Raw genomic sequence first — 8,735 nt, forward strand, 5'->3', positions numbered from 1 at the left:
GTATCAAATTAAATAATAACTTATTTAATTTAAATATTATTTATTTCACCTCGGAATAAAAATTGATATAATTTCGTTTGGTTTAGCATCTAACTTCCTCTTTATATTACTCTATCGTAGATTTGCTTAAATTTTAATCATAGATATAATTAATTGTAGATTTGAACGAGAACTTGTTAATCTTGTTGTTTTTAGGAAATTCACCCATGAAAAGCATCTCGTTTTTAGGGTTTCACTGATTGAAGGTATGTTTAACTATGCTTTGATCATAGTGTGTAAGAATTTTTAAAATTCCCATTAATTGAATGGAAATTTGATTTGATTGCCTAATTTAGGTATATTTTAATTTATTAATTTTTTATTTAGTAAAATAATGATTATTATACTCTTTATTTATGGTTTTTTAAATATTTTTGAGTTAGGTTTCAAAAGTATGTAAATTATATGAATAAAATACCCGTTGAAATTTAAATTAAAAATAATTAAATTAAAGAAAAATGAATATCCAGTTGCTAGGCCCCATGGTGTATTGAATTTCAATAGAGAAAAATCTATTGAATTTCAATACAGAAGAAAGGTGGCGTGGAAAACGAAAGAGGCCCCTCCATTAAAGGAAATATTTCATACTGTTTATTCGATATCTTCCGTAAAAGTCGTTTGGCTAAATTCTACTTGCCATTGCAGTGGTTGAATTATTATGTATATACAAATTTTCTATTAATACCATCTAATAATGTTAGTATATGTATATTATTATTAAACCAAAAATCGTCACTTCCGGGGCTTGCACCCGGTAACCAGGACTTCCTGGGAGGTCACCCATCTTAGATCTCCTCTGGCTCAAGCGCGCTTAACTGTGAAGTTTTCCCCACAATCAAGCTCACTTAGCTTGCTACCCCATTTGCAAAACCTTAGCAAGTATTGTGCCTCATGAACCATTCAAGTAGAGATCCCTTCACTCTTTTTGAATTTAAGTATTAGGGGTTTACGCAGTGCATTATATTAGATATCGTTTCACTAGTTTCAATCCCACTTCTTCACCCTTGTGAGCATCACCTGATGCAATGAGTGTTAAGTGAACAATTCAAAAATCATGAGAAATTAGTCAGTTGCGACTACCTCTCATGGAAATGGTCATACGTTAATGACTTACTTAATGCAGTTGAATCCCAAAAAACGATATCTAATATAATGCACTGCGTAAACCCCTAATACTTAAGTATTTATTTATATAATTTTATTAATCCTAACCTTTTCTTATCAACAGCATATTATTATTTTAATCTATCTATCTATCTATCTATCTATCTATCTATCTATCTATCTATATATATATATATATATATATATATATATATATATATATATATATATATATAAGTAATAATTTAAAGAAATAAATGAATTTTTTAAAAAAACTAACCATTAATTTATTTTATTTATTTTTATCTAATTTAACTTGGTTCCATAAATAAAATAATAAATAATAATAATAATATTAAATTAATAAATGAAAATTTGACATGCCTCCTAGAGTCAAAAATTAGCCGTTAATCTTTTGTAGCCGTTGGAGTCTCTCCTTAGACTATTTAACATGCTAGACTGGATCTGTTTCTTCAACTTGTCCTGACGATGAACCACACTAGTTGGTTCGAAACGCGTCACAAAAGTCTTTCTATATGTGATTTAATTACGTAATAATGTTAGTATATATATTTTATTATTAAACCCAAACACATTGAGTGAAGTTAGTACTAATATTTCACAATTAAATATTATTAGGTGTAGTTTATATTGTAATTGGATTTGAGAAATATAATTTTAATCTTTTAATGACCGAATGGACAATATTTCGTATCAAAAGAATATTATTAGCAACCTATAATATAAAAAATATTTGAACTGTTTTGAATGTGAAATCAAATAATAACCTGTTTAATTACGCCGATAGGCCTTCCTTTGAAAGGGACTTTGGTCGTCCCTTTGTTTCCCAGACTGACACCTGGCGTCTGGCATAGAGCGGGCATAAATCCTCTAACCACCCAAACCTTTATCCGCAGAATTCTGAAAGCGAGCGGTCATATGTTGGCTATGCGGGGAATATGCCCTCCCTGCTGGTCGCTCGTCCTGTATTCATGGATATTCATGAAAGCGGTTCTGCGGTTACCTAATTTTTAGTTGGAGTTTGAGACGTTTTGTTCGGAAGCTTCAGCGTTCTTAAGCTCCAGTAGTAATGGCGCATATGAACTCTCAGTTTTGGCATTTCGCTCTTCCTGTTACGCTTGCCAGGGTCGATCCCTGCACCTTTCAAGAGATCCCTGCACCTCTCCCCAACTACGAAACATGCCTCTCATTTCTTCCTTGGCCGTTGGCGTTCTGCAACCTCGCTCTTCTGGTGCTCGAGGTGAAACCTACACTAGCACACCACAGGTATCTTGGATTGTGATCGCTTCTGTTTTTAAGGGTCCGTGACTGGGGACTTTGAATCAGACAGTCTTGTGACAGACAAAACTCAAGGGCAGGCCCTGCTCTCGAGTATCCCGAAATCCATGCTTTGTTATTCGAGCTATTGACGGCGACTCGGCGAGCATGAGGCCGATCCAGGCCTTCTCTTAATCTAACTACTCCCTTCTTCATTAGGTAACGACTGCAACTCTTCTTTAAATACGAACCCTAAAAGCTGTGAATTGCGAGACTTTGTATTGCGATTTTCGTTTTCGATTTTCCGTTGGAATTAGGCTTTAACAGAGATGAAGTCATTTTTTGCTATTATCTATATTTGGGTGCTCTGCGGTCTAATAGTTTTACAGCAAAACACTTGTGCAGCTGTACGTTCTTCTCCAAAGTTTCATACCAAAGGTTTTTTCCTACCGTTGATTTCAATTTTTTCATTCAGGTTCCCCAGTTGGAGCATTTTGTTATATCACGACCTACGCTTCAATCTCACCTTTTCCCCTTTTAGGTATCTTTGCGCAGACCATTGATCATCTAAGTTCACAGAATAACGAGGCTGCCAGAGATGGAACGATCTTAACAGATAAAGTATTTTCACTTGTTCCCGCTATTCTCATTAATATGGTTTTGTATATTTAATTTGATTGTACTTATGATAACAGAAGAAAGTGGTTTTGATTTTCTTGAAGCTTAGGGTTAATGTTTCTGAGGAAGAGTCGTTGACATGGTCTTATACTCAACTTATGTTGCTTGCCACTTCTGGACAGACTGAAGTGAAACAAAGTACTAGAGACAACTATAAGGTTTACTCTTCCGGCTCTCACAGCAGCAAATACATGGAAATGGAGCGCAGAAAATTGATTTATCGCGTTGATTATGACGAGGCAACAACTTATCCAACCACCCCATCTGACGCATCACGGCCTCCTTAATGGGTAAAGCTTTCTGAAGAGAATTTGTAGCATACAGTTTCAAGAAGACGAGAACACATTACTGGTTGTGGTAATTGTGTTTTGTGTTTTTGGCTCTCTTTCTCCTAGCTTTGTAAATCCAATTTGGATCTGTGGAAAATGAAAATTCTAGCCATTGCATTGCTTTTAACCGTGCAATGTGTGTAAGGAGAAGTAGAATGTTGTCTTCATATCACATTGGATGTGGATGGGAACTCGATAAATGCTTGTTTTATGCCCTTCCTCTGAGTTTCGGTTTCACTATTTTTGCCAATGGTATTTTGCTATGTCCACATCATATTGATTCTTATATGGAATACGCTCCCATCTAACTCTACTTCTGTATAAGTTTTTCCCACATCTGCATTTGGCTTCTTATATGGAATACGCTCCCAGCTAACTCTACTTCTGTATAAGGTTTTCTCACATCTGCATTTGGCTTGCATTTTGGATGGCTTTTTCTTTGTTATATGTTTTTTTCTACAGCGTTGTATTTTTCTGGCAGGATGATATATGCGGACATGGGCACAATTTGCAGATCACTAGACCAGTTTTGTATTGATATGATACACTGGGCTACTGTTTCTCTATATGGGCTGTGTCTTTTTCTATACTGGTTTTACTATTATATAATGAAATCAACGTTTTTTTTTAACTATTATATAATGAAATCAACGTTTTTTCTTTTCTGAAAAAAAAGAAGTAGAATGTGTAATGTTGAAATTGTTTTTGGAATTTGTGGATTTAAAACATTTAATTTTTTTTTATTCACGAGAAAATGACAGAAATGACTAACATTGAAGGATGTGCATGTAGATCTTGATCTTTTCTTCAGGTTGAAAATTGCCCCGTGTTTTTAAACCTTCTTGGATGCACTCACGTCAATTGACAAAAGAAATGTATATATATATTTTCATGGTTATAGTTGCATTTGTTTTAGTTCAGGTTTTTTTTCCCATTTTGTGGCTACAGTGACCTGTGAATAATCAGTGGACATTAACAATAGCCATTTTTTTTTTTTTTGAGAAAAGATATAGTTACCTGTTAATAAACGGAGGAGATCAACAAATACCTAACATTAGCAATAGACATTATTTTTCTTGAGAAACCTGTTTAATAAACAGAGGAGATTAACAAAATAGTGGACATTAACAATACTTTCTTTTTTGAGATGGGGTAATGGGAAAAAAGGATAGAACACAAGAAAAAAAATGGGTTTAAGCCCCCACACCTATTGAAGTGTTCATGTTTCTCTTTCCCCAATTTGTGACTGTCCTGACCTGTCGACAATCATTGGATAAATCTTTCCCAATTTCACTTGGATCTTAGGTTCAGTCAACAGAACCGTAAGGTCTTCCTGGAAAGTTTTTCAACATTATCGCCCACTATACGGTAACCCTCGCAGGTAAGGCCCTTGTTGAATATATGATGTTTCTGTTATCATAGGTCTTTTGTTTTGCATGCTCATCATCGTATACAACTTACTTTTCCCCTTCTTTGCAGGGGAAAGCTACAGGTCTATACTGTCGATGGCTTCCACAGTGCAACCGTGGCGGCAACAATTTTTCCTTACCCTGGAAGTGAACCAGGTCATTTTTGTGGCTATGTTTCCTCTAAGCTTACTTATTATTAAATTCTGTTATGGTTTTTCGAGAAGAGCGTCTTTTCTCTGTCGACTTGAGGGTTTTAAAATTATTATGGATGTTGAGCATTTTAGCTCTAGCCGGAACCAAAGTCAATTGTTTTGTTTTCGTTTTTGTTAAGATCCAAATTACAGTGTTAAAATTTTTCTTCATAATTTACAGTGGTTATATTCTCCACTGAGTTTTCTATTGCCGAGAATGTAAGTAAATAGGTTTGACGTTATCCTTTTCCTGTACTGTTGGTTGCACAGGTTACTTGTAGGATACAAGTATGCATTTTGGTATTTTATGGCTAAACACTTGGTTTGAAACAGTCCTGCAATTAGAAGGTTCTTTAGTTGATAATCCCTAAGGGGTGGTTTACTTTTTCCTTTAGTTTAACAATTTCTGATAAATACTTCTTCTGTAGAGTAAAATCTGTCTGTTGGGTAGTCTATCTCATTTATGAGTTTTAGTTTTTCCTGTTATTAAGACAAACATTGGAACAGTTAGATCCAGAATATCCTTGCATGATTTTGTGTGCATTTGGAATTTGTGATAGTTATAGCCATATCTTTGACAGTTGTTCCCTTTCATGCATTCCTCATTGCAGTGGAGAGCACAAAAGCCCACTTGGGAAATTGGATCATCGTTTTCCCTAAAAAATAAAGCTGTGCAGAAACAAGAGCGTTTGCCTAAATCTGACCCGTTGGGCATAAAGCTAGACATGAATGATGATTTGGAGGATCTGATAGATGAATAAAGCCTTCTTTCTGAAGAGGATTCGAAAAGATCTTCATTGCCCTCTGGTTAGTAACAGGGGCTGGTGGCTGTTAATGTTGGTTTACAGTTTATCCATTGGAAATGAATATATATGATAGAATCCTCTTTAATAACGTTACAAACTTGATCAGCTTGGTCACTTTTCCCATCTATTCTTTCAATCCATATTTTCTAATTTGTTTTGTTGTGCAGCAAATGACTATGAAGTTAGTACGAAAAGAAAAGCCTGCAAAAATTGTACCTGTGGCCGAGCTGATTTGGAAGAGAAACAGACGAAGTTGGTCCTGACTGCAGAACAGTTGAATAACCCACAATCTGCGTGTGGAAATGTATGCTGGTTCTTTTTAATCTTTTGCTCTTATTTCATTTCTTTCTCGGGAAGAAGTATTTGCAAATTGCCATCCCTATTTTGTGGAGAAAGGTTGCCAATTTATTTAACCTTTTCACCATTATGGTATTTCTAGTTTGTTCTTTTAGTTACTGTTTACGAGTATAATTGTTATGTATAAAAGAACAAAATGCTGCGTTGATATCTGTCAAACTTCCTTTATGTCTCTCTTAATATACACAGCTGTGTTTTTAATGAAAACTTGAGTTTCCATCTCCATTTTTGAAGGAGAATCTTGGCTGCTGGGATCTGCAGCGTATACTATATTACAGTTACCCTATTTTATATTCCAAACTGTGAACAAGGTCACATACTGTAGGAATCAAAATGTAATATAATATTTGCTCATTTTTCTGATATAATGGGTGTCTTGATTTTGTTAGTGTGGACTCGGGGATGCATTCAGGTGCAGTAGTTGTCCCTACAAAGGACTTATCTCCTTTCAAACATGGGGAAAACTTAAAAGGTATATATACCACATACATATTGTTTTCCATCTATTGCGCCTTCTATTTTTAACAAGTTTGTTCTGACATATCAATTCCTCCATTTGACTAAAATGCTTTTACAAAAATTGCAGGTATCTCTTCCTGGCACACTCTTGATTGTTGATATGTGAGGAAAGTAGTGCTTTGAAGAGTTAACAATTAGTCATAAACCCTCAATCATTCCGTGCCATCCAAGTGATGGGTTGCTTACCTTTAAGCATTTCTAATGTAATTTCCGTTCAACCGTTGAGTGCTTAAATTAAGCAATGGTGCAACCTTATTTCTAGGTATAAATTATAATATAGTGTATGACAATCACAACTATTGCTGGCGTTATTAGGACTGTTAGTGTTACCTATCTACTTTTGTATCTGTTATATATGACATGAAATGATGAATCTGGCCAGGGAAGGAATGTTTATAGCATCCCAACATTGCTTCCTTGAAGGAAATGAGTAAAGTACTTAATATTTGTTTCTCAAATTTAGGATAAGTTTGATTTGCTTGGCCAGCTCTTTTCTTATGCTGTTTTTTCAATTACAACAGTCAGTAAGGGCTATTGTATTAACTATACGCACGATTTGTTAAGAAGTAATCGACCTAATTGAAGAAATTCACAACCATTCATTTGGGCAAATCTTTCATGACCATTCATTTGGAGAAAGCTCTCAAAAGGATGATAAATTGGTTTCCAGATCGGTTTTCTTTTGCCTTCCATTTGGTTGAAGTTGAATAGAATCACAAATTGACTCTCCCTGCCCTAAATGTGAATTGTATCCCATGATATCTTTCTTGCAGAGACACCTTTAAGGACTGTAGCTTTTACAAATGAAGTTAGACCGGATTTGTTCTTTTGATCGGTTTATTTTCCATTTGTAGCAAGAGAATACATCTTATATTACTTTGCAAAATAAGTAGATTACATCATGTGTCATGAGGGAGGAGAATGCTTCATTTTGCCTCTTCCCCAGCATGGGTGTTAACACCCTTGTTCGGTGTATAGGGTCATTTTACCCTTATGGGTTTGACTAAACTTGTCTAGGCTTCCAGCCTCTTAACCGGGTTGAACTTTGTTTAGGCTTCCCAACGTTTTAGGCAGGTTGGAAATCCTAAATCCTTTTGTTACAACTTACGGATGACTCGTTTAAATGTTCTGCTGCTCGTCCTTCTCAAATTTATTAGTGGAGTTATCATTTTGGTCTTACAAAGCATAACCTATCTTCTCAAATTTATAAGTAGGGTTATCATTTTGGTCATACAAAGCATAACCAATCTTCTCAACCGGATTTGTTCTTTTGATCTGTTTATTTTCCATTTCTAGAAAGAGAATACATCTTATATTACTTTGCAAAATAAGTAGATTACATCATGTGTCATGAGGGAGGACCTGGAGACTGCTTCATTTTGCCTCTTTCCCAGCATGGGTGTTAACACCCTTGTTCAGTGTATAGGGTCATTTTACCCTTACGGGTTTGACTAAACTTGTCTAGGCTTCCAGCCTCTTAACCGGGTTGAACTTTGTTTAGGCTTCCCAGCGTTTTAGGCAGGTTGGAAATCCTAAATCCTTTTGTTACAACTTACGGATGACTTGTTTCAATGTTCTGCTGCTCATCCTTCTCAAATTTATTAGTGGAATGATGAGTTATCATTTTGGTCTTACAAAGCATAACCTATCTTCTCAAATTTATTAGTAGGGTTATCATTTTGGTCATACAAAACATAACCAATCTTCTCAAATTTATTAGTATGGGTAGGGTTATCAATGATCATTTTGGTTTTATAAGAATAAGTTAATAACCAAAGGGCATAATAAGCAATGCATTAATTTTGTTTTAAAACTTTTCAATATCAATAAAAGGAAAGAAATCCTTTTAGATTAAAAAGTAGATTTTTGTAATTCACTTGATTGACAAATTAATCATTTTAGTAATTGAAAATTATGTGAACAGATTTAGAAATTGCAAGTTAATGATCAAATAATTATATTAAAAAAATTAGAAAATTCAGAATTACATAAAAAGACTTGTTAGGATATTGGAAACCTAAGCAG

The 8,735-nt window shown here is 34.7% G+C and overlaps 1 pseudogene; it reads left to right on the forward strand.

Annotated features, from left to right (window-relative positions):
- The first annotated feature begins 4,541 nt into the window (after positions 1-4,541).
- Positions 4,542-6,816, forward strand: LOC149174782 (anamorsin homolog 1-like; annotated as a pseudogene).
- The last annotated feature ends 1,919 nt before the right edge of the window (positions 6,817-8,735 follow it).

Source organism: Pinus tabuliformis, chromosome 4_1 (assembly GCF_031772625.1).
Source record: "Pinus tabuliformis cultivar Carrire ecotype Pingquan chromosome 4_1, CPIR1, whole genome shotgun sequence".
NCBI classification, from domain to species: domain Eukaryota; kingdom Viridiplantae; phylum Streptophyta; class Pinopsida; order Pinales; family Pinaceae; genus Pinus; species Pinus tabuliformis.